Below are 27,944 nucleotides of genomic sequence, written 5' to 3'. Positions count from 1 at the left end.
TAGGCTAATATGTAAATGCTACAGGACAACATGTAATGACACTTATTAGTTTATTTTATGTATTTATTTAAAAAGTCAGCTGTGGCACTAGTTTGGAAATAAAAGCTTTGGCACTTTACAATAACTGCAATAAATGCAGCCTATTAAATGAATTATAAACATTCATGTAGATTCTGATAATGTACATATCTTTGTCAAAAATGTTTGATAAGAAACACATTTAGACAACATGTGTGCGTAGCGCAGTACGTGTGATGTCACGACGTCATCAGCAAATTTGCGCCCGGTGCACATGCGCATTGCGAGTTTGCGCAGACAGGTGTCTACGGTCGGAGTGGAATGAAGAAGTTGCATCTGATAATTCTTCCATTGTGTAAGTAATATTTTTAATTTGTCACATTACAAACACCAGACTGTTCATCAGAGTTAAGTATTAGCGTTAGTTTCTCTGCTGAATTTATTGGGCGAGTCTGTAGCACATTATTTGATGTAATATGCGCGTGTTAGTTTGATGCACATGTTGGAAGACAGGGCTCTCGAGTCAAGTCGCACGCATTCACCGTTAGACACACGCATTTCAGTCAGTTCACACGCTCACACGCCACACCTTGTATTTCTCAGGCTGAGAAGTAAGAGATAAATTATCCTGCTTCGAGTTTTTTTGTGTACTCAACTTTACGCAGCGCCGCATGAACTGACAAAGATGACATCAGAGTACCGCGAGACATGTTGCGGAAGAGGCTGATTCCTATCGCTCTCGCGTTACTCTGATGTCATCCACTTGTCGTTTCTTGCAGCGCCTCGCCTCATGAAGTCGTACTTTGATCAAAGACAAGTACAATCCTATAATCTACTCAAAGTGCTCTTTTTTCATGTACTAATTTTGTACTTAATATAGCCTACATTTTTTGTTCCTTAGTACATATGAAATATGCTAAAATGTAATTTAAAAATGTATTTAGGTACCACTTGTAATACATTTGAACCCATCTTTGTATGAAAGATGAGTACAAGTTTACTTAAATACATTTATGTAATACAAGATAGTATGTTAAATGCATTTCACTTCATATTCATGACATCTCAAACACGGAGGAAGATATTTTGAGGAATGTTTGTAACCCAATCTTTAATGAGCCCCATTCACTTCGAAAATAAGAAAAATAATTAATACTTAGTCCTTCTAATTGATGCTATTTCTTTTTTATGTCCTGTTTGTATGAAATATAGTTTAATTTTTTTTTTTTTAGGTAGCAGCAACTGCAGCTGACATGGAATGAGGATTATCGGATTCACCTCTCACTGATCATCCAAGGTAATTTGGATACAATGAATACAAACTATTGTTACGTCCCCTGTGGACGTATTTGTTATATAATTTGGGGTTTATGACATCTATTGGGCATGTGTGTTTTCTCTCTCCCTTTCTCTCACTCTCTGTGTGTGTGTGTAGCAGGTTGCTAATTAGGCTCCAGCTGAAGGACATCAGTGAGTGAACGGCAAACCAGCATAAGAGAGCAGTGAAACCACGTTTGGGTGCTGACGGCAACGCGCTCACTCTTTGTCCTGATTCAGAAGTGTGCAGATCAAGTGTGGTCTGAGTTTGACTTTGTGAATTTTGAAATAACTGTTTATTGATTCAGCAATCATTGCTGTGGACTTTATATTTTTATTTTATTCTTTCTTACTTTCTGAGAATGCGTGTTGTTCTCAGTTTATGTAAATACTTAATTTCCTTATGTTGATGAGCGGTAGGGAGAGGGTGCCATTTAATTTGCAAACTTTTGTAGATGTTTATATTTAGTTAGGAAGAAAGGTAAGACTCTGTTGTTTGGTTTGTTCTTTTCTTTGGTAGTTATTTAGAGGTTACTTAATAGTTAGATCTGTTTTGTTTGTTGTTTTGGCCTTGCCCTCTCCTGAAGATTTGCTTACTTTATGATTATTTAACATCAACAAATAAACTACGTTTGTTGGTTAATTTTGTTGTGCTGTTTCTTCTGGATCAGGGGATTGATGTGACCGTCAGCCATTTAGGTTCATTATTTATTTTTAGTTCTTTATTTAATTGTTACAACCCCTTCTTCCCCTAGACTTAAAGGAAGGGACGTAACAAGTGGGGGCTCGTCGTTTTTTTTTTTTTTGGATCATGAATTGGGTATTTCGCTGTGATAATTCTCTGGATTGATTGGATAATTGCAACCTGATTAATTCAGAATTATTTGAGGTGAGTACTCTCTTTTTCTCTCATGTTTGACTGTTTTCAATTGGGGTAGGAAGGGAGTAAGGGAGAAAGAAAGGAATAATGGAGTTTGATCTAACAGCTTTCACTCTAGCGCCTACGTTAGAAGTCTTTGATAATTGTAGGAAGAAAGACTTGGTTTTGATAGCTGACTTTTTTGATATTAAGATTCAGAAGGATACCACCAAAACTGTGCTTAAAAGGAATCTTTATGAGAAATTGGTAGAGGCAGGTATACTTCCTACGTCACATGATGATGATGGTGAGGAGCTTCAGTCTGTTGTGGTAACGGGTGCTGAGACAGAAAATCCTTTACCCCTGGAAGGTAGTCCAAAATTTAGCTCTGTGCCTCAGGATTCAATGATTACTTTAAAGTTGAAAGAACTTGATCTTTTAATTAAAAAGCAGGAATGTGAGGCAGAGATGATAAGACTTCGTGTAGTGGAAAAACAGACGGAAAGGGATATTCAGATGCGTAAACTAGATTTAGAAGCAGAACGTTTAGCCCATAGAACAATTCCACATGTACAACCTAGTCCAATATCATCTCCCGTAAATATGAGTGGAACCAGTGCAGTTACCCAGGATTTTTCTCAAGATGCGCAGAGTGACTCATTTGATTTTAGTAAATATATCAGACTTGTGCCTCCCTTTAGAGAAGCTGAAGTGGATTCATACTTTGTTGCGTTTGAGCGTATAGCGGGTAAGCTGAAATGGCCAAAAGAGATGTGGGCTTTGCTGTTGCAGTGTAGTCTTACAGGGAAAGCCCAAGAGGTTTGCTCGGCGTTGCCTATTGAGGGGTCCCTTGATTATGAAACTGTTAAGTCCGCGGTTTTACGAGCATACGAGTTAGTTCCTGAAGCCTACCGGCAAAAATTTCGTGGTCATATGAAAACAGTCAAACAAACTTATGTGGAGTTTGTGAGGGAAAAGAGAGTCCTTTTTGAAAAATGGTGCCTCTCTAGTAAGGTGACATCTCTAAAAGAGTTACAAGAATTAATCTTGTTGGAGGAATTCAAGAACTGCGTTCCGGCCAATATTGTTGTATACCTAAATGAACAAAAGGTTGTTTCTCTTGATAATGCAGCGATATTGTCAGATGAATTTGTGTTGACCCATCGAAATGTCTTTTCGGCTAGTGCGGCTGTTAAAACTCAAATGGGAAGTACAGAGAGTTCAATGCACCGGGTGATACGTTCATCTAAGGGCGAAATGACTCGTAAACCTAATGTGGGTGGTGATAAGAGGGTTTGTTTTTTTTGCCTTGATCCAAATCATCTGGTTGCAGATTGTAAAGCGTGGAAGCAAAAGAGTGGAGCTTCTAAAGCTAAGAACGTTGCTCTAGTCGACTCTGTACAGGTTGACTCCAATAAGGATGAGACTTACCAACCCTTTTTATATAGAGGTTCGGTTTCGTTGTCAGCTGATCTGGACTTTAAGTCTGTGACCATTCTTCGCGATACTGGTGCTGCACAGTCGTTTGTATCTGCAAGAGTTTTGCCATTCTCTGAACTTTCATTTACTGGTAAAGAAGTTCTAGTACGCGGAATTGAAATGCGTTGTGTCAATGTACCACTTCATACTGTGTACTTGAAGTCTGACATTGTTAATGGCCCAGTCAACTTAGCTGTACGTGAACAGTTACCTGTTGATGGCGTTGATTTAATTCTTGGGAATGATCTTGCTGGTGGCGTAGTCTTCCCTGCACCAATTGTGTCTCATATACCGAACACTTCCCAAAGTTTAGATTTACTGGAAAAGTTTCCTTCAGTGTTCCCTGCTTGTGCCATTACTCGTGCTCAAGCACAGAAGTTTAAGGAAGTAGTGGATTTGTCAGATTCATTCATGGCTAAGGAGGTGCCTCATGCTATTGAGTGCGAGTTGTCTGTATTGCCGGATCCTGACTCTCAAACATCATTTGCTGAAGAAGCAGTAGATCTTAAAACTTTGAAAGTGGGAAAGGATCATTTAGCGGCAGCACAAAGGGCAGACCCTTCTTTAATGAAATGTATAAAGGCTGCTGAGCATACTGTTCATGATTCCATTGCAGGAGTGACTTATTTTTGGGAATATGGCTTGTTAAAGCGGAGGTGGAAACCAAAACAAGAAGAGCTAGGGTGGCAAGAGACACAGCAGATAGTGTTGCCTTTTGACTATCGGCAACAGGTCCTGAGACTCGCCCATGAGAATCTTTTAGCTGGACATGTCGGGGTAACTAAAACCTATCGCCGCATTATTAAATATTTCTTTTGGCCTGGTCTTAAGGCCTCTGTTGTGAAATTCTGTAAGTCATGTCATGTCTGCCAGATGGCGAGCAAGCCAAATCAGAAAATTCCTCCCGCACCCCTCTGCCCAATTCCCATTATAAATGATCCATTTGACAGATTGATTGTTGATTGTGTTGGGCCACTTCCAAAAGGGAAGGCAGGGCATCAGTACATCTTAACAATAATGTGTGCAGCAACTCGTTTTTGTGAAGCAGTTCCGTTACGTACACTGAGAGCTAAAGTGGTGGTAAAAGAACTCCTTAAGTTTTGTACCACTTTTGGATTACCAAGAGTAATTCAAAGTGATCAAGGCTCTAATTTTACCTCTAAAGTTTTTAAACAAGCCTTGGAGATGCTTGGCATTACCCATCAATTGTCTACTGCATACCATCCTGAGTCACAAGGAGCTTTAGAGAGGTTCCACCAAACTCTTAAGACCATGCTACGACGTTACTGTATTGAGACTGGTAAAGACTGGGTTGAGGGGCTTCCTTATCTGATGTTTGCTACTAGAGAGTCTGTGCAAGAATCTCTTGGGTTCAGCCCTGCTGAACTGGTGTTTGGGCACACTGTGCGTGGGCCATTAAAATTGCTAAGTGAACAGTTACAAAGCCAACCTCTTGAGACTGTAGCTATTGATGATTATGTGACTTCTATTTGTGAAAGGTTACATAAGGCACATGAATTGGCTAAGCTACATCTGTCGGAAGCCCAGAGCGAAATGAAGTGTCGATTTGACACCAAAAGTGTGAAGCGAGATTTTTCTCCTGGTAATCAAGTGTTGGTTTTATTACCAGTCCCTGGATCAATTTTGCAAGCTAAATTTGCTGGTCCATATGTGATTAAGAGGAAGTTAAATGAGACAAATTATGTTGTTGCTACACCAGACCGGAGGAGCAAAAGTCGTGTATGCCATGTGAATCGACTTAAGGCTTATGTGAATCGGGAATCTGAGACTAAAGTAAAGCAAACTTCAGCTAGTACTGTTTCTACAGCTATAGTGAACTTAGTACACTGTAAAAAAAAAATATTTTTTTACAGTTTTTGCCAATACATTTTACTGTGTTTTCCCTGTTTTTTTAAATTACAGAAATGTTTTATTAAAATTACAAAAAAAAAACAGTTAATTGACATGTGTAATGTAATTAAACAGAGAAACTTTGTATAAATGGAATACAGTATATATCTGTTTTTTAAACAGATTTCAATGATAATTTTAACAAAACTAACTGTAAAAATAAAGTTTTTTTTATTAACCTGCTGGCCTCTTTTAACACATGAAATACTGTAACAACTGTGTTAATTTCTGACACCCCTTAGCTTGTCACAGATTATCAGTGATCTGTTAAAAATTTAGATATCCTAGTTAAAAGTATATACTTGTGTTAAGCAGCTGCAGGCCTCTTCTTTTTTTTTTTTAAACCAGTCTTAAAACCCATATTTTCTCTTTGGCTTTTGAGACCTAGTAAGATGTCGACTTTATTTGCTTGTTTTAATTTGTTACTTTGAATGCTTTTATTGTGTGTGTATTAGTGATGCAACAATACAGTTAGTCCACGGTTCAATACAATTTTCGATTCTTGTCCACGGTTTTCGGTTCGGTTTCGGTTCTCATGACCTTGCTAAAAAAAACAGCATACCAGCATGTGTTGTGTTTTGGTGCTGGTTTTCTGGTGACCACAAACCAGCAACAAACCAGAACCAGCGCCTGCACCAGCACCAGCATCCCATGCTCGTCATACCAACAAGACCAGCATATGGTGTGTTTTGGTGCTGATATGCTGGTGACCACCAGCTAAACCAGCAACAAACCAGCATGGACCAGCATGGGAATTATGCTGGTCTATGCTGTTTTTTTAGCAGGGGACTTGGCCTATTAAATCGTTTTAAATTTTTCTATGCTTAGGTAACAGGAACAGTGAGATGATAAGAAGCAAAAAACTAGTTTTAATTGCAAATCTCTTAATTTTATGTAAATGAAAAAACACACTTCTAGTGTATACACATTTCTAGTGTATTGATAAAATAATATAAGATATTATTAAATAAAGATATATAAAAATGATATCCTAATCAAACTGGGGAACACGTGAATTCTTACATTTACAAAATAAACACATGTAAACATAAATTGGCCATTTTATACCTGTACTGAGTAAATAAAACTTTGATGGCTATACCTTAATGCACTACTGTTAAGTCCAACATCATGCTGTCTGTAGAAACCAAAAATGCGTTCCTTACTCAAGATTACTTTTAGCATCATGCAAATTCTCTTCTGGAGTTGAACTTTCCGCGGAAGACGTGTTTGAGGCAAATAACGCGCGTTTGCTGCAAAAAAAGCCAATTTGGGTCATTCGCATTGCCCCGCGCGAATTTGCATCTTTACATTGATGTTGTATCATGTAATCTACTCGCGCAAATAATTAATCCACACCACAGAATTAAAAGACAGTAATGCTGCTTTTATTTGTTGTCGGATTTTTCTGCTCGTGATCACCATGTGACTGCGCGAATGAAATCTGACACCAGCATTGCAAGCAGTTAAAGCAGCTAGTGCATAGTGACTGGATATCAACTCGCTGGAAGGCGTTTAAAGCGTAACTAAACCCCTGGTCAGAGCCTGACTCCACCCACTGCAATATTTGAAAAATGCAAGAAAAGTGGGCAGATCCCAACGGAGATAGAGGGGACGAACTAAGCTCGTATCAAGTGTGTGGTGAGATCGTAACAAGGGCGTGGTGAGCTTGAACCTGCTTACGTCACGAGTCATTTCTTGGACCCAACATCCAATAGGAAAATTCAACTGCAGTAGCCACCGTTCAACCTCAAGAGGGCAGCACTCAGACGTTTTTACACCATATATTGTAGTATTGAAACACTTTATATCCAAATGTCAAAAAACTTACTAAAATCAATGAACAGCACTAATAAAGCGTCATTCTTACAGATCATTAACTAAAAAAAGTTGGTTTGGGGTTTAGTTACTCTTTAAGTTTTATATCCCAGCGCGCAGATCATGCCGGCACGCAACACACTAACTGAAGTACAGGGAATATAAAACGGACAGATTTGAATGGATAAACCGAAAAACCGCAAATCACATGCGTGAATTGAACCGTGGGGGTCCAACCGACCGGTTCAATATTGTATTGAGAATTGTGGCATCCCTAGTGCGTGTTTATTGTACTTATGTTTATTTTTCTGTACAGCACTTTGGACAACTTTGGTTGTTGTATAGTGCTTAACAAATAAAGTTGGTATGGTAAGTTTAGCTGTTTAAAAAAAAGACCGTTGCAATTTAAATAATAAGCTACAAAAACCAATGCAAAAGACAAATCAAAAACCTCTGTGTTCAGCGAATCATTTTCACGGCAATAATTATTTAAGCCAATCAGAATTGACACCTCTGCTACGTTGGTGGCGCACGCAGGAAGAAGCGCGCGACATGATGAAGACGGCGGCGCGCTGGTGAACTACTCTGCTGTTTTCGACGAAGCAACACTTGTGAGAGGTAACATCGAAAATATTTACTGACACATTCAAAAATTCAACGCAGTACTGACATAGCTAGAGTATACATTAAGACTGACGACCGAAAACAAAACAAGTAATGTATGTCAGATGTTGCATTAGTTAGGTTGCAGATGCAGTTTAGCTTTGTGTTAACGTTAATTTACCTGAACGCAATTTAACGTTGCATTTATGAGAACATTACCTTTGTGCTGGCTTGTATTTTTGTGGCCGTGACTGTGTGGCACGTGGCTGGCTAACTAAAAAATTTAGCTAACTAAAGTTGACCACTGCTAGCGACAGCTTTCAAATATGCTGCGCATTAACTGGCCCAAAACATGGTCAAAATTATTAGAAAAAGATACTTGTTTGGGTTAAAGTGATAAGTCAACGTTGACTTTGGTTTCAAATGGTACACTAACAGCACTCTCTAGCAAAAGCATCCACGATTCTCAAAAAAAGTCAGCAAATTTAGTGTAATTAATATAGCACTCTACAGCTAAAATAACATAAGGAAAATACTCGTAGTGTGGTGCTAGATAGTCACATTGTAAAGGTTTAAGAAACAAACACACTTTATTTCAATTTCTAAAGGCTTAACACTGAGTGACTGTTTCAGAAATGCCTAAATTACATATTTTTTGTGACTGAATCTGAGACTCAAGTAAATAAAGAAAATTAATGTTGCTGTATTACAATTTTTGTAATGTAATTTTGCACAAACATTATGCAAACTAATTTTTTTCATTTCTTTTTCAGTTTTTTGATTCAATACCAGGAATTGGAACAATAGCTATCTGGAACTTCTGGAACTGAGATCAGTCAGAAGCCTTCAAGCTCAAACATTAAGTAAGTTTGCAATATGGCAAGTGTTCTAAAAGCTTTCACATGTCCTACATGTGGCATTTCTATGGAAACAGTGAAAGGGTATGTAAATCATCAAAAATTACACACAAATGAAGCACATGGTGAATATGCCTGTTGTGTAATTGGGTGCAAATCAAAGTTTATCAAGTATAATTCCTTTAAAAGTCATATGTTGCGCCAACATAGGCGGTCATCTGTTTCACAATGTGAAACCGTACAGGGTCTGAAATGTGAAAAGCCACATTGCCAGAAACAATGCATTGATCTGAAAGATCTTTTAGGTCATTTAAAGTTGCATGTTTCAAAGAAAGAAGAGGTGAAGTGCCCATTTAAAGGCTGTGGCAAAGCCTTTTCATTGAGGTCCTCTTTTACGGCACACATTTCTAGAAATCATGAAAAAGCTGCATCTGTGCACGTGTCAGCTATGTATCTTGTTGATTCTGTGCCAAGCCAGTCTTTTGATGTTGCTCAAAGTCCGTCAGATGTAAGCATTGACGAGCCTGAGGATATCCTGGACCCACCAGATATGAAAGGGCTATATATGAGAAATTTGTGTATGTTTTACATGAAGTTACAGGCCAAATACCTTGTACCTTCATCCACTATTCAGATGATTGTGGAACAAGTAGATGTGATTTACAAAGAAGTGAAACTCACCGAGTGGTCAGGGGTGTTCACTGATATGCTCACACAAAAATCGCTGCAAAAGATGCTTTCCAACAGCTGTTTTAGCATTCGTTGTTAACTTGTGGACCTATTTTTCCAAACGCCTCACACCCGTACATTCTTCTGCTTAGAGCTTGGATAATAGACACTCCAGCCCAGGTGGTGGCGCTAATCCGCCATTTCTCATTTCAAGAATAGAGACAAAGTTCCCGGCGCGGAGTAATACCGTACCTCACAGCACATCTAATACAAGTCAATGGAGTTGGCAAAAACTACGATAAAACCTGTTGGAATGCGTATTTTGCAGCGATTTTTGTGTGAGCATACCAGTGAACACCCCTGACCACTCGGTGAGTTTCACTTCTTTGTAAACGAAAGTTTAATGCATTTTAGGAAGGATTGTTCCAGTGCACCATTAAACCCATTGTAGAGCTGTGAGGTAAAACAGAAACATCCGAAAATTCTCGGGTCAGCCGCATATGTCTAAATTTCAGTCAAAACCGTTCTATTTCATCATAAACAATCTGAAAACAGGCCTTTAAGTGTAAAAAGGCCGAACTTGTCCTTTAATGTAATCCACGTTACGCGTGTTTTAATTCAAGTGTTCTGAACAAATATGGTCACTTATGAGATTTATTAACTACAGTATCAAATCATAACACATTTTAGTGTACATCAACATCACATACAAAATGTCATATCTTTTAGCATAGAATTGCATTAATCACCATTGCCATAATGTATAGACAAATTTGGTTTCACTTTACGGCCTTATTTATTTTATGTGATTTTAAATTGAGTGTTACAACTGCATTTTATATTTATAAAGAGTAAAGTGATTGTATTGCTTCAGAAGACTTGAATTTAATCTCATGGGTCAAATGGATTACACTCATGCTTTTATCTTTGTGTATCCTCAATGTTGGTTGCCTTTCATCTACATTGTTTGGATCAAAACAGCTGAGAACTTTTAAATATCTTAATTTGTATTACACAGATAAACTGTCTGTTTTGAAAATACAGTTACTGTGAGAATTATTTTTTTGGTGGACACCCTTAACTTTTTAAAGGAACACGCCCACATTTTGGGAATTTAGCTTATTCACCGTCTCCCCCAGAGTTAGATAAGTCCATACATACCTCTCTCATCTCCGTGCGTGCTGTAACTCTGTCTGACGCAGCCCCGCTAGCTTAGCTTAGCACAAAGACTGGAAATGCATGGCTCCAGCTACTATACTGCTCCCAATAAGTGACAAAATAACGCGAACATTTTCCTTTTTATGTGGTGTGATTTGTATATTCACACCGTGTACAAAAAACAAGGTCTTATGAGACACAGCGATCTTCTAACAGTATACATACTGGGAACTATATTCTCAGAAGGCGAAGCACTGCTACTGGGTGGAGTGATTTGCACAACTCTGACCGAACTCTCTGCTCCTCACCAGGGGCTTCTCGTGTGCTGCGAGCAAATCACTCCACCCAGTAGGGGTGTAACGGTACGTGTATTCGAACCGGACCGTTTCGGTTCAGGGCTTTCGGCACGGTGCACACGTGCACCGAAAGGCCGAATGCATTTTGTGTGCGCCTGTGCGGAACATAATACGTGCGTTTCCGCACGAACATATTAAGTGGCGGAAGTCTCCGCGTTCAGCGCAAGTCTTCTGTCAAACATGTAACATATTTCGGCCCGCAGAAAGATTTTTATTTACTTAGTTGTATATCCGTTTGATTATTGATGTAAACGTTTACGTGTCGTATCTAAAAGCGCATGTTAAACGCGTGTCAACGCGCTGCTTTGTTCTTTCAAAAGTGCGTGAGAGGATGCACGTCTTTCGTTGCTACGCATTCATGAGACGCACTTTCTGTGACAGCAAGAATAAGGAATGCGTGATCAGATTTTTCATCTGCATATCACGTCAATCATATCATTGTCACAATGCGATCAGCTGGTCGGGACAGAGAAGAGCTGTAACCCGGGCTTACTCAGCTGTTACTCAGCTGCGGAGGGGTTCGTAAGTAAAGTCACAGCTTACATTGACAACACAAGCAAAGATTAGGAGAAACGTGCAAAAGATCAAAGATGGCTATGTATGCAGCTCACTAATCTCAAAATGAGTGTATCATCATGTTGCTTGCTATGCAGTTACACATAGAGCAGTAATATTATTTTTATACAGAGATGGTACATAGCCAATTCAATTCTGTGAGTTAAACAATCCAAAATAAATCAAAACAGAAAATTTTTAGTGGCAAAAATGTAGGCTAATAGTTCATAAATGTATTCAGGAATTGAATTTGTTAGTTCAAGGTTTTAGTAGAAAAAGTTTAAGAGAAGGTTACCTTCTGTTATAAAATAATGTAAAAAATAACTTTGCAGTAGTATTTTATTTATAATTTTTTCATTTTATATATATTTTATCTGTTATATTTTAATAAAGTGTTTAAAAAAGTGTAAACAAATTGTAAAAAAAAGTTTAAAGTAATAAACAACCTGCAGTTTAATGTTTGCATTTCTCCCTTACTGTACCGAAAATGAACCGAACCGTGGCTTCAAAACCGGGGTTCGCACCGAACCGTGATTTTTGCGTACCGTTACACCCCTACCACCCAGTAGCAGTGCTTCGCCTTCTGAGAATATAGTTCCCAGTATGTATACTGTTAAAAAATCGCTGTGTCTCATATCACCTTGTTATTTGTACACGGTGTGACTATACAAATCACAACACATAAATAGGAAAATGTTCGCGTTATTTTGTCATTTATTGGGAGCAGTATACTAGCTGGAGCTATTCACTTCCAGTCTTTGTGCTAAGCTAAGCTAGCGGGGGCTGCGTCAGACAGAGTTACAGCACGCACGGAGATGACAGAGGTATGTATGGACTTATAACTCTGGGGGATACGGTGAATAAGCTAAATTCCCAAAATGTGGGCGTGTTCCTTTAACATGGAAAGGTAAAACCCAGATTAGTAAGGTTTTGTTGTTGTGCTAATTTGCGAGCCAAATAATGTGTTTTTTTTTGACAGACAATGTTTTTGACTTCTTATTTTCCTATGTACTGTAGGGAGTTCTCCCCTCACAGCTGAAAACTTGATGATTGCTGTGGACCAGACCATCGTGAAAGATGGGGTTACAAATTGTGGTGATGCCCTTCTGATGATGTTCGTATCCTACTACTGCCTCAACATCAGTTATCCACTGGAACTTGGAGCAACTCTGGAGTTCATGCAGAGGTAAGACTTAAAGTTTAACCACAAAATGCATTTCCTGAAGAACAAAAAGTGTGTATATATGGCCCAAAGATGGATAAATAAACAATTATCCATTTAGGAAATTAATGGACATGAAACCGGTAACAGAAGAAAGTCTAGATAAATTTTATTTGATGGCAAGATCATTACAACATTTATTCAATGACAGGAGCAAAATGAGCAGACGCTGTGCATTTCTGGGGCCTCATTTATCAACAGTGCGTAGAAAATGTTCTATATTTTGTCCTACGAATGAAATTTAGTATGTGCGTAAGTACAAAAAAATCGGTATTTATCAAACGTGCGCACGTGGTTCGTACGCACATCAGTAAGTAATCCTTGTTGATAAATCCCGCGTGTTCTTAAGCACCAAGCTCGTGCACGTTCATGGTTCATTTGCATTCCAAAACGCCTCCAATAATCCATATATGGTGCCAACACCTCCCTTTTGAATTCACGTGGTTGTGCTTTTTCCCCTCACCGCAATAATGGCAAAGAAAGTGAAAAAAGGGACTTTACAGACACAGAAATGGAGTTGCGCGTGGATGAGGTTAAATCCAAATAACACATACTGTTTGGTTCACTTAGTGCGGGAGGAATGACTAACAAAAGAAAAAAATCTGCATTGTGAACATGTTACCAGTGCGGTTAATTCCGTTGGGTCTGAGGAGAGGACACTTACAGAAATAAAAAAGTGATTTGACATTTAAATTATCAGTCAAAAAATGCGTCACAGCACACCGACGTGAAATCAGTGCAACTGGAGGAGAACAGACAAAGACAGTACTTTCCACCTTGGACAGCTGCATAGCCAGCATCATCGGCTGTGTCAAGCATTTGTCTGAGCTTTCTTTTATAGGGGTAGACACCAATTTGCCAACAAGTCACAAAAAAAATCATTAATTCAACACTGGTTTGCTGTTACTATATTAACAATAATCATTTTTAATACCTGCTTGTGGATAATAAATGCACACTTCTTTACACACTGTGGATGATCCGGTGTAGTATCGGTATTCTACCACTAGATGCTGTGCGTACGCATGCTCCGAGCTGTGCGTATATTTACACACATTTCTACGTATAAGTGCAATTTGATAAATTCCACACTTTGCGTAAAACTGTTCCTACGCAAAATTTACGCACACTTCTGTTCGTACGCACGCTTGATAAATGAGGCCCCTGGCATCTGTGGGAAGACAACTGGTATTGGTACATTATTAACTGTCTATTCCGATTTAATAGATCACAATTTTTTCCCTGTTGGACATTACATTTTTATGGCGTTTAATCAGACCCAAAAGTCGCGCGCACAAAAAACACGCGCGAGTGAGATACGAACGCGCAGAACACTATTCGCGCGCGGAAAAGCGTCCTCGCGGGAGCGCACCTCCGCTTAGCGCGCACAAATGCAGTCACGCGAGCAAGGGCTGGGATGAGCGCTCGCTCGACTCGCTCTATGCTCGCATGGCTGCACCACACGCGCTCGCTCGATCAAGATCCGTTTTGGGACTTTGGGGGCGGGACATTGACTGATGTCTCTGCATGTGTGATTGGTTGTTTGATTTAATCAGTGACACGCATAATCTTCTGTTCCTCAATTTGTATCCAGTCACTCTAGGTAGAGAAGACACGTTTAAATATGACCATTAATGTCAGAGCAGGTAATTTATTAAAACATTAGTTTTGTTTAAACCATGCAATAAGCTGCAAACAATAACCAAAAAACGCTAATTTAAGGTATCAATTTTGTTTGTTGTTTAATATGTAGATAATTTAACAAAATGAACCATATTATGGCAAAAAAAAAAAAATCAATGCTATTTTGAACATGAAAAGGTCCAGAATGGCTATGTGTGTACACACACACACACAGCCATTCTGTATAACGTCCTTATATATATATATATATATATATCTCTTTGTTTATACTACTTATTTTTGCTTTGTATATTTAACAAAAATCTTACTGTTCCATTTTAAAATGTTCACTGTATATCTTATTTCTTTTTATTTTATTTTTACACAGGCCAACTGAACATGCTTTGGGAATACATGAACAGTCTTTGTCATGCTAATAAGGTCCACTCAAATTAAAATGGTTAGATAATATCACCTTGCAAAGCTTTGTACAGGACTATACTAAAGTTTGCTCATGCTAACTTAGTCTGAACCAACTCTGTGACGTGACAATGTAATTGTAGCCTACAGTATATATTGCAAGATGATATTATCTAATTAAACCGTAACCATATAATACCTTAAAAATTGGTGTTATTTTTTTGGTTTGCAGCTTATTGCATGGATCAAACAAAACTAATGTTTTAACATAAATTACCTCCTCCGACATAATGGTCATACTAAAACGTGTCTTCTCTATCTGTGTGACGGATTATGCATGTCACTGATTAAATCAAAAAACCAATCACGGATGCGGAGACATCAGTCAATCTCTCACCCTCAAAGTCCCAAAACTGATCTTGATCGAGCGAGCGCGTGTGGTGCAGCCGCGCGAGCATAGAGAGAGTCGAGCGAGCGCTCATCCCAGCCCTTGCTCGCGTGACTGCATTTGTGTGCGCAGAACGGAGGTGCGCTCTAGCGGGGACGCTTTTCCCCGCGCAAAATGTTCTGGGCGCTCGCGAGGACGCTTTCGCGCGCGCGAAGTGTTCTGCGCGCTCGTATCTCTCGCTTGCGCGTGGTTTTTGTGCACGTAACTTTTGGGTCTGATTAAACGGCATACATTTTCACCTTCCATCAATCTTGTGGTGCGACTATCACTGTGTCCTAACCAGACACGATGCGATAAGATTCCAGCGACAAGCAATTTGTCTGTCCACACCAGACACGATTACAAGATGCAACAAAATCAATCAAAAACCACAGCTAATCAGAACAGCGTGTGGGCGGGCTCCCGCGGCAAATGCACGGCCCCAGAGATTAATTTTGTTAAAAACATAATAAATCAAAATGTATTATTTTACACTTTACACCATTTTAAACTATTAAAAATACATACGGAGTTATTAAAGCAATCTTTGTTATAGAATGAAGTTTGAACGTTCTTGTTTCCATTTGTGAAATTGTAAGACCTGAGGTAGTACGGCTACAAGGTTGGGAACAATAAATGATATTCAAAGTCACATTACACGCTTTTAACATTAAATAAAGCACATAAACGGTACCTGAGATTATCATTGCCATACTTTGCTTCTATTTCATCGCGGCTGGAACTACAACACAGTTTCTAAAATACAATCATTGTTTGTCGCCGTCACGGCTGGTTAGGACATGGTATAACACTTCCTTTATGATCTATGGAGATGTTGACACTGGCAGCAGATTTTAAAGGAACAGTATGTAAGAAATTTAAACAGTTGAGTTGCAGCCCTCAACTGATGTTTATGTTGTCATGTTGTGTATTGGCCACCAGTTGTGTGATTGCAGTACCAGTTTTAGCCACAAGTTTTGTGATTGCAATACCAGTTTTGGCCACAATCCTACATACTGTTCCTTTAACACTGGTTGTTGGAATGCATCACAGCCATTGTAGGCACAGTTGCTTAATGGGAGATACTTGTTCACCCCAAAATAAAATTGTCATCGTTTACTTGCACTCATGTTGTTTTAAACCTGTATGAATTTCTTCTTTTGAACACAAAGATATTTTGAAGAATGTTTGTAACCAAACAGTTGATGGACCCCATTGACTTCCAAATTATTTTTTTCCATACTATTGAAGTCAATAGGGTCCATCAACAGTTTGGTTACAAACAAATCTTCAAAGTATCTTCTGTGTTCAACAGAAGAAATAAATGTGTACAGGTTTGTAACAACTAAAAGTTGAGTAAATGATGAAAACTTTATTTTGGGGTGAACTATACCTTTAGATATGTCTGTCACCTGTGTAGCTCAGTTTAAGTACTTTTTACCTGGCTCATCACAATTGCTGATTATGAAAAATGTTTGTAGCACTATATTAAAGTATTTCTGTCTTCACAGATGCCTTTTCAGGATAAATCCAGATAGGGGGACCAAAGTGGAGAAGCAGCAATCTAAAAAACAGCAGTCCGTAAATCCTAAGGTTCTTTCTTTGATAACAAAAATTGCAGACTTTGAATGGCGAGAGTAGACATCTCACATGCCAGCTTCTTTCTGTTTCATACATTTCCATTTAGTTCATATACTGTTCTGTAATGTGTAAAGCGTTCATTCTGCTTGTATTTTGTGGCTCACTGTTATCTTGAGTGAGTGCAGCGTTTTAACGTGTGTTTACACGTTTTAAATTGTGTACATTTCAAAGTAAAGAGTTAAAAAAGCTCCCAGTAAAGACCGGTAATTTTAACCAGTGGGGAGAACCAGTTTCATAAAACGTGTGTGTGTGTGTGTGTGTGTGTGTGTGTGTGTGTGTGTGTGTGTGTGTGTGTGTGTGTGTGTGTGTGTGTGTGTGTGTGTGTGTGTGTGTGTGTGTGTGTGTGTGTGTGTGTGTGTGTGTGTGTGTGTGTGTGTGTGTGTGTGTGTGTGTGTGTGTGTGTGTGTGTGTGTGTGTGTGTGTGTGTGTGTGTGTGTGTGTGTGTGTGTGTGTGTGTGTGCGTGCGTGCGTGCTGCTAAACAATGCTTTGTTAAATGTTGATCACAGCATGTATTTGCAGATAACAAATAAAACAAAATTAAGATTACTGTTGTTGTTTTTATTATTAAAGCAAATCTTTGTTATTTTGCAGTCTAAACTGCAAAAAAAGTTTAAGAACTGTTATATGTATGTGTCACAGGTAGGGGTGGACCCAGGTGTAAATAAGGTCACGCCCCTTTCTCCACCTCGAGGAGATTCCCAAAGCCACCCCAATGACCAGACACACAAGGTAAGCATAAAATTAAAATATCCTTTATTAAATTACTTAAAAATATTAAATAGGGGAGGGGAAGCGGGGGACTTAAAACAACTGCCACTCTAGGCTCTCCTCCAGCACCACTGTATCTTCACACAGTCCATTCTCCTCATGTTCATCCTCGTTTTCCGTTCTTTCTCCACAGGTGGCCGCTAGAACACAAAGACACTGTTGCTGAGACTTCGAGTAATTCTCACCGGCTCTGCTGTTTACAGCTTTCTGGGTAGGTATCACGTTCACAGTTTGCTCTCCAATGATTCACTCTCGTTCTGCTCTCTCTCCACAGGTGGCCGCTAGGGCACAAAGACACTGTTACTGAGACTTCGAGTATTTCTCACCGGCTCTGCTGTTTACAGCTTTCTGGGTAGGTATCACGTTCACAGTTTGCTCTTCAATGATTCACTCTCGTTCTGCTCTCTCTCCACAGGTGGCCGCTAGAACACAAAGACACTGTTACTGAGACTTCGAGTAATTCTCACCGGCTCTGCTGTTTACAGCTTTCTGGGTAGGTATAGTTCTCCTCCGTAGGTCAACAGAGGGGCGAAGGTCCCACACCACCTCACCGGGTCGAGCGCTGCCCTATCTCCAATGCCCATAGGCCGATCGATTTCCAGACGGGGGCGCCCTTTTCGTAGAGACCACGGGGCGGCGGACCCTTTCGCCTCTGACTCTGCGACGAAAGCAGGCACAGGTAAGTTCACACCACGAAATGTTTTCCAATGGTTTACTCACGGTCACGGACAGCTCTTAGTCTGCGTCCCTTCGCACTCCAAACAGCACACTACTTATAGTAACAGTGATTTCTGTAGTCGTTGGCCTCTCCGTCCTCTGCCCAGTGGAAGAAAATGGATGATGCGGGGCTTCGTCTACAAGACACACAGCAACCCACAGCAATACACAGCACCACTCCAAACGTGAAAAAGATTTATTACACAATCTCACTCACCACACTATAAGTGCACCACAACAGGGGAAGCGCCCGGTGTCCTCCACTGCGCTTGGGCTATGATAAGGCGATGGGAAATACGACCACAATAAGTCTCGTTGCGGTGGCTGTTTGAAGTTGGACTTCTCACGGCTCGCCCACCACACTCTTGTAGGGGTAGGGCCGCCCTCCTTCTCCTGGAGGTTTCCAATGGTTACACAAGTTAATTTTTGCCAGTTACTCCACACAAAAAAGGGTATACTCACGGCGGGTAGCCTTTGTTTACGTTGTACCAGAAGGTCAATTTTCTTCCTGCTTTACTCCTTCAGTATTGGTTAGCACAAAGTTCCTTCTTACCCATAGGGTTTTCCTGTTTACTCCAGCAGGTCCACAATAAAGACTACGACGAGAGAGAGAGAGAACCACAGACAGCCACCACGTCCAAAAATGAGCACAGCTCCGCTTTCCAGCACACACTAAGCACAGGCTTGACAGCACAATGCTCTCTTCGGGGTGCTCCTTTTCTCCACTCACGTATCGCCTTTCTTTCACCCCAGGCAGCTCCTGTCTTCTTTCCGCGCGCTTCTAGCGCAGCCCGGATCAACAGAGCCTGCGGGCTCTTCAAAAGGTACGTATTTACCTCTCCTGCCCTAAGCAGAGGAGCTCTCCCCGTGTCAATCCCCCTCTCGTGCCCGAACTGCTGAACTGTCATTTAACTGTGCTTTAAATACTCCTTTCTGTGCTTCAGTTATCCAATTGCCTGGCGATCTCTTTTAACTAGGCACAGCTGTGCCCAATCGGCTGATTACAGCCTCCGCAAATCTGCCGGATGTCCGGTGTTTCCGTTCTTCGGTCTGGACGGAAACATCCGGGCGGAACCAAAGTTTCCCGACTTTTGGTTCCGCCCAAAAGATCGTCACCTTGTGACATCCTCCCCCGCCAATCCGTTCTCGTCCCGAGAACGCGTTGTTTGGGGACTGATGGAGTGTTGATGGGAGCTGTTCTTTAAAAGAAATGTGGTAGGCCATTGGGGGACTTTGGTCTCAACCCGAGGTGGACTGCCGACTACGCCAAATCTGTCACAGGTAGGGGTGGACCCAGGTGTAAATAAGGTCACGCCCCTTTCTCCACCTCGAGGAGATTCCCAAAGCCACCCCAATGACCAGACACACAAGGTAAGCATAAAATTAAAATATCCTTTATTAAATTACTTAAAAATATTAAATAGGGGAGGGGAAGCGGGGGACTTAAAACAACTGCCACTCTAGGCTCTCCTCCAGCACCACTGTATCTTCACACAGTCCATTCTCCTCATGTTCATCCTCGTTTTCCGTTCTTTCTCCACAGGTGGCCGCTAGAACACAAAGACACTGTTGCTGAGACTTCGAGTAATTCTCACCGGCTCTGCTGTTTACAGCTTTCTGGGTAGGTATCACGTTCACAGTTTGCTCTCCAATGATTCACTCTCGTTCTGCTCTCTCTCCACAGGTGGCCGCTAGGGCACAAAGACACTGTTACTGAGACTTCGAGTATTTCTCACCGGCTCTGCTGTTTACAGCTTTCTGGGTAGGTATCACGTTCACAGTTTGCTCTCCAATGATTCACTCTCGTTCTGCTCTCTCTCCACAGGTGGCCGCTAGGGCACAAAGACACTGTTACTGAGACTTCGAGTATTTCTCACCGGCTCTGCTGTTTACAGCTTTCTGGGTAGGTATCACGTTCACAGTTTGCTCTTCAATGATTCACTCTCGTTCTGCTCTCTCTCCACAGGTGGCCGCTAGAACACAAAGACACTGTTACTGAGACTTCGAGTAATTCTCACCGGCTCTGCTGTTTACAGCTTTCTGGGTAGGTATAGTTCTCCTCCGTAGGTCAACAGAGGGGCGAAGGTCCCACACCACCTCACCGGGTCGAGCGCTGCCCTATCTCCAATGCCCATAGGCCGATCGATTTCCAGACGGGGGTGCCCTTTTCGTAGAGACCACGGGGCGGCGGACCCTTTCGCCTCTGACTCTGCGACGAAAGCAGGCACAGGTAAGTTCACACCACGAAATGTTTTCCAATGGTTTACTCACGGTCACGGACAGCTCTTAGTCTGCGTCCCTTCGCACTCCAAACAGCACACTACTTATAGTAACAGTGATTTCTGTAGTCGTTGGCCTCTCCGTCCTCTGCCCAGTGGAAGAAAATGGATGATGCGGGGCTTCGTCTACAAGACACACAGCAACCCACAGCAATACACAGCACCACTCCAAACGTGAAAAAGATTTATTACACAATCTCACTCACCACACTATAAGTGCACCACAACAGGGGAAGCGCCCGGTGTCCTCCACTGCGCTTGGGCTATGATAAGGCGATGGGAAATACGACCACAATAAGTCTCGTTGCGGTGGCTGTTTGAAGTTGGACTTCTCACGGCTCGCCCACCACACTCTTGTAGGGGTAGGGCCGCCCTCCTTCTCCTGGAGGTTTCCAATGGTTACACAAGTTAATTTTTGCCAGTTACTCCACACAAAAAAGGGTATACTCACGGCGGGTAGCCTTTGTTTACGTTGTACCAGAAGGTCAATTTTCTTCCTGCTTTACTCCTTCAGTATTGGTTAGCACAAAGTTCCTTCTTACCCATAGGGTTTTCCTGTTTACTCCAGCAGGTCCACAATAAAGACTACGACGAGAGAGAGAGAGAACCACAGACAGCCACCACGTCCAAAAATGAGCACAGCTCCGCTTTCCAGCACACACTAAGCACAGGCTTGACAGCACAATGCTCTCTTCGGGGTGCTCCTTTTCTCCACTCACGTATCGCCTTTCTTTCACCCCAGGCAGCTCCTGTCTTCTTTCCGCGCGCTTCTAGCGCAGCCCGGATCAACAGAGCCTGCGGGCTCTTCAAAAGGTACGTATTTACCTCTCCTGCCCTAAGCAGAGGAGCTCTCCCCGTGTCAATCCCCCTCTCGTGCCCGAACTGCTGAACTGTCATTTAACTGTGCTTTAAATACTCCTTTCTGTGCTTCAGTTATCCAATTGCCTGGCGATCTCTTTTAACTAGGCACAGCTGTGCCCAATCGGCTGATTACAGCCTCCGCAAATCTGCCGGATGTCCGGTGTTTCCGTTCTTCGGTCTGGACGGAAACATCCGGGCGGAACCAAAGTTTCCCGACTTTTGGTTCCGCCCAAAAGATCGTCACCTTGTGACATCTGTTAAAATTAAAAGATTTAATGGTATTATAAGGATATTTTTGTGTAGAATAACCGTAATAAACCATAATTATAGGATTAGAAATTACCGTTTTCTTACAGTATATCAGTTATTATCTGTACTTAAAACTTTTTTTAAAGACAAATTTTCTGTGTTTTAGAGGTGTATGACTGTATTTTAACAATTAATTTATGTTAAAATTAAAAGATTTAATGGTTTTATTAGGATATTTTTGTGTAGATTAACAGTAATAAACCGTAATTATAGGATAAGAAATTACCGTTTTCTTACAGTATATCAGTTATTATCTGTACTTAAAACTTTTTTTAAAGACAAAGTTTCTGTGTTTTAGAGGTGTATGACTGTATTTTAACAATTAATTTATGTTAAAATTAAAAGATTTAATGGTTTTATTAGGATATTTTTGTGTAGATTAACAGTAATAAACCGTAATTATAGGATAAGAAATTACCGTTTTCTTACAGTTTTTTTACAGTTTTTTTTCTGAAAGTATTTTTCCGTTTTTTAACAGAAATTTTCTGGCGCCCCTGCTGCCAGAAAATTACCGTTTTTTTACAGTTTTTTTTTTTACAGTGTAGTTAACTCTCCTTCAGAAGAGATTGATTTACAAAGTAAAGATGTCTCTCTCTTTCCTTCTCGTCTTCAGAATTCTGTGATCTTAAATGATCTTCCTGGTTTTCTTTCTCATCTTACTAGTGATCGATCCAGTGATGTAATAAAGCTGTTAAATGATTTTTCCACCCTGTTTGGTGATGTGCCTGGTAGAACATCTTTATGTGTTCATGATATAGATGTAGAGAACGCTAAGCCAATAAAGCAACATCCATATAGGATAAATCCTCGAAAACGAGAGGTTATGCAGGCAGAAGTTCAGTATTTGCTACGTCATGGTATGGCAGTGCCCAGCCAGAGCCCATGGAGCTCTCCTTGCCTACTCGTTCCTAAACCTGACTCGACTTTTCGGTTTTGTACAGACTACCGTAAGGTTAATAATGTGACAAAGCCAGACTCTTTTCCTCTTCCAAGGATTGAGGATTGTGTAGATAAGGTGGGTTCAGCAAAATTTGTTACTAAACTGGATTTACTGAAGGGTTACTGGCAGGTGCCCCTCACTGAACGTGCATCTGAGATTTCTGCTTTTGTAACGCCTGATAGTTTTTTACAATATACAGTCCTAGCTTTTGGCATGAGAAATGCACCAGCCACATTTCAAAGAATGATGCATCAGGTCCTCTCAGGAGTGTCAGATTGTGAGGTGTACCTTGATGACATTGTAATTCATTCTGATGATTGGGTGCAACATTTGGAGACACTAAGAGAAGTTTGTAGGCGCTTGGAAGCTGCCTCATTAACCCTCAACTTAGCAAAGTGTGAGTTTGCTAAGGGTACTATCACCTACTTGGGAAAGCAAGTTGGTCAGGGAACAGTAAAGCCTATTGATGCTAAGGTATTAGCCATTCTGGAGTTTCCTGTTCCATCTAATAAACGAGAGTTGAGACGTTTTTTAGGGATGAGTGGTTACTATCGAGCATTTTGTCCAAATTTTTCCACCTTGGTCTGTCCACTTACTGATCTCCTGAGCACAAAACGAGAGTTTGTGTGGTCTGTTGACTGTCAACTTGCCTTTGAGGCTGCAAAAGATCTTCTGTGTCAAGCTCCAGTTCTCTGTGCCCCTGATTTTTCTAAACCTTTTAAGTTACAGGTGGATGCAAGTGACAGTGGTGCTGGAGCAGTATTATTGCAAGAAGATCAAAGTGGTGTTGAACATCCTGTATCCTATTTTTCTAGGAAGTTCATTGGAGCTCAACAGAATTACAGTGTTATTGAAAAAGAGGCCCTTGCACTGTTGTTGGCCCTTAAACATTTTGATGTGTACCTTGGAAATAGCCTAAACCCCATTGTAGTTTATACTGACCACAACCCTCTTGTTTTTCTCTCTCGTATGTCGGGTACTAACCAGAGATTGCTGCGGTGGTCTCTTGGTTTACAGGAATACAACTTGGATATCGTGCACAAGAAGGGAGTAGAAAACGTAATGGCAGATGCTCTTTCTAGAGCATGAGAAGCTTCAAATGAAATGTATTGTCTATTATAGAGAGAGTAGTGACTATTTGGACTTTATTTATTTATTTATTTATTTTTCTTGATCTTGACTGCATTCTTTGTGGTGGGGGTGTTACGTCCCCTGTGGACGTATTTGTTATATAATTTGGGGTTTATGACATCTATTGGGCATGTGTGTTTTCTCTCTCCCTTTCTCTCACTCTCTGTGTGTGTGTGTAGCAGGTTGCTAATTAGGCTCCAGCTGAAGGACATCAGTGAGTGAACGGCAAACCAGCATAAGAGAGCAGTGAAACCACGTTTGGGTGCTGACGGCAACGCGCTCACTCTTTGTCCTGATTCAGAAGTGTGCAGATCAAGTGTGGTCTGAGTTTGACTTTGTGAATTTTGAAATAACTGTTTATTGATTCAGCAATCATTGCTGTGGACTTTATATTTTTATTTTATTCTTTCTTACTTTCTGAGAATGCGTGTTGTTCTCAGTTTATGTAAATACTTAATTTCCTTATGTTGATGAGCGGTAGGGAGAGGGTGCCATTTAATTTGCAAACTTTTGTAGATGTTTATATTTAGTTAGGAAGAAAGGTAAGACTCTGTTGTTTGGTTTGTTCTTTTCTTTGGTAGTTATTTAGAGGTTACTTAATAGTTAGATCTGTTTTGTTTGTTGTTTTGGCCTTGCCCTCTCCTGAAGATTTGCTTACTTTATGATTATTTAACATCAACAAATAAACTACGTTTGTTGGTTAATTTTGTTGTGCTGTTTCTTCTGGATCAGGGGATTGATGTGACCGTCAGCCATTTAGGTTCATTATTTATTTTTAGTTCTTTATTTAATTGTTACAACCCCTTCTTCCCCTAGACTTAAAGGAAGGGACGTAACACTATTTTTTGCTTTCTTTTGTAATCATTAATGTTTTTTTTATTTTCTAGTGTTATCTGTATTTTTTGGTTTACACAAGGTACCTACACTGCAATAAAGAGCTTAAGTAAATAAGTAAATTTACTCTTTGTATAGTCGAATAATCCAAAAAAGATAATTTTAAATTATTTTTTATTCACTTAATTTAGATTGAAGCTAGACAAAATTTCTTTCTTGATTTAAGAATTTGAATATATTTAGACTGGAAAAAAGACAGAATTACTAAGCTCTTCTTTGCAGTGCATGCCATGAACCATACTGTCACAACCATTATTAATCCAAGTTTACTTTATATAGGTGAATTGATGACCTCAAGCAAATGGATGTTGTCATCTGAAGAGAAAGTTATCCTGGGCCCATGTTTAGAGGCATTTGGGGCATATCTGACACATATCACAATCAAGCTGCATGCACACTTGAGTTTATTCAGAGGTAATTCAGAGCATAAACTCTTAACCAATATCTATTGTATACTTGCAAGTTTTTTTGACTTCTAGGTTAGGTTTTTTAGTTAGTGACTTCTTTTTTCAGGGGAGCAAATTCAAAATATGTGTTTGTTGCGTCATGTGAACCATGTGCATCATGTGTATTGTCAAAATGAGTGCCTGCTGAACACGCATCGAAAGGGTTTATGATAAGTGACGCTCACGTTCACAAAATACTCCCAAGACACTCACTTAACACATCACACATGAGATTAAGCCAGTATCCCGCAAACGCGAGCATCTCTTTTATCATAAACCATTTAGACGTGTCTGCAGCAGGCTTGTATTTTGACATCTTGCGTGATGCACATACATTTACATGACGCGCTAAACACATATTTTGAAATGGCGAGCAACACACATGAAGAGCTAAATACATGTTGTGACGAGCTTTGCATTATGTGCCCTCGAAAAAGAAGTCACCGGCCGTCACTGGCTTTATCATGAGTTGACACATAGACAGTGATTATGCACTGTTTATCTATAAATCCCTGTCATGTTTCACACCAAACTCTAGAGCAGATACTAATAACTATGACACTACCACCACTGCATTATGGGTTGAAATTAGTCAAAATAACAAATACATGGACATTTCCCGGCGAACTTGATGCACGTTACAACTGTATTTTACCATACACGAACAAATGCCATAAGATTGGAATATATGAAATTCAGAATTTAAATGAATGTGTATTGATTTGTACAAATGGAGACATGTATGTGAATAAAATGTTTAATTTTTTTGTTTTGTATTTATATATATCATAATTTGCCCATGCAAAAATGATGTGAATTTGTGGATCAGGTGACACGCCTACATTTATCCCGTTCTGTTCATTTGGATTTTGAGATTTTCATTTTGCCGTTTAAAGCATTTTATGAGCCAAATACAAACAACTATCAATGAATGAACCAAACAAATGCGTTTCATTTTGTGTTGGAATTTAATTATGTGCATCAAACAGGATGAATGCACATGCATTGCCTGGTTCACAAATGCACATTGGTGGTTTTGTTTTTGCATGCACAAATTGTGATATTTGTGAATTTCAGTGATTATATTTTTTATTAGTTTATTACAATTTGTGTATGCAAAAACTTCAATGTGCATTTGTAAATTAGGCGATGTACATGCATTCATCCTGTTTGGTTAAATACAAACCACGCAACAAAAGTCGCAAAATTTGAATGAACCAAACATGTGAATTTACATGCATCACCTGATTCACAAATGCACATCAGCATTTTTGCATGCACAAATTGTGATATAATGATACAAAATATAATCACTGAAATTCACAAATGTCTCTGTTTGTACAAATCTATGCACATTCATTTGAATATTGAATTTTACGGACACAAAAATAAAATGCATTTGTTTGGTTTATTCATCGATAGTTGTTTATATTTGGCTCATATAATGCTTTACATGGGGAAATGAGTCTCAAAATCCAAATAAACAGAACGGGATAAATGCAGGCGTGTCACCTGAACCACAAATGCACATCTCAGTTTTTGCATTTTTATTCACATACATGTCTCCATTTGTATAAATCAATACACATTAATTTAAATTCTGAATTTTATATATTCAAATTTAAGACATTTGTTCGTGGATGGTAAAATACATTTGTACTGTGCATCAAGTTCACCAATTTTTATTTTATTGTTTTAGTATATGCTGATTTTTTATAATAAGATCTTCTGGTTGTTGTTTTTTTTAACAGAGAAGTTGTGGGCATCAGTCCGGAAACTGGATCAAAAATTTGCTGCTGGAATGTGAGACAAATAAAGGCATGGAATGAACCCAAATGTATGAACACTGCTACGAAAACTAATGGACTTTGAATGGCTTGCCAGTTAATTCCAATGGAATTGAAGAAGAGACTCTGACAAGATTTTCAAGTTTGTGTTTAATTTAAAAGTTTATCTTCATAGATAAGCAATTTAAAGGTAGGCACAGTTAAAACTATTTCTTGTGTGTTTGTTTAAACTATAAATTTATGACTGAAGTTTGGTCACTATGTAGTAATGTGTTCCTTTGTGGTTAATTAAATGCTGCAGTGCTTAGTGGTATTCGTTGTTGTATTTCCAAGGCTAAAGCCTTATTTTGTGATCTGCATTGTATTGGAGAGTTTTGGAAACTAATACTTATTATCTTAATGCATTGGAAAGTTTTGGACTATTGAACAATAAATGCATTTGGCTACATCTGTGATTTTCTGTTATTTTAAGTGTTTTAGTTTACATTACATTAAATGATTTATCACAGCAGTTAAAAAAAATTACAGAGCAAAACCCTAAAAGTTTCAATGCTGAAGAGGGATACATTTTAAACACTATAAATTTACTGATTTATGTAATTTTACTTACATTTCTACAGAAAAATAATCAATAAAACATTTACAGAAATTTTCTGTAAAAATAATTTTTTAATCTGTAAAAATGAACGGCAAATTTCTGTGGAAATTAACGGCAAATGTCTGAAAATTAACGGCAAATGTCTGAAAATTAACGGCAAATGTCTGTAAAAATTAACGGCAAATGTCTGTGGAAATTAACGGCAAATGTCTGTGGAAATTAACGGCAAATGTCTGGAAATTAACGGCAAATTTCTGTGAAAATTAACGGCAAATGTCTG

At 39.6% G+C, this 27,944-nt stretch overlaps 2 long non-coding RNA genes across 2 annotated transcripts; both read left to right on the top strand.

Moving 5' to 3' along the window:
* Positions 1–86: 86 nt before the first annotated feature.
* On the top strand, positions 87–27,944 carry LOC135737352 (uncharacterized). Its single transcript, XR_010528440.2, has 4 exons — positions 87–373; positions 1,251–1,315; positions 25,113–25,247; positions 27,031–27,944. It is a non-coding gene; the product is annotated as an uncharacterized lncRNA (long non-coding RNA).
* On the top strand, positions 7,583–17,103 carry LOC135737351 (uncharacterized). The gene is made up of 4 exons (XR_010528439.2): positions 7,583–8,020; positions 8,779–8,868; positions 12,618–12,786; positions 16,804–17,103. It is a non-coding gene; the product is annotated as an uncharacterized lncRNA (long non-coding RNA).

This window comes from Paramisgurnus dabryanus, chromosome 17 (assembly GCF_030506205.2).
Source record: "Paramisgurnus dabryanus chromosome 17, PD_genome_1.1, whole genome shotgun sequence".
Lineage (NCBI taxonomy): Eukaryota > Metazoa > Chordata > Actinopteri > Cypriniformes > Cobitidae > Paramisgurnus > Paramisgurnus dabryanus.
Note: the sequence above shows the minus strand (reverse complement) of the source record. Positions and strands in the feature narration are given on the sequence as shown.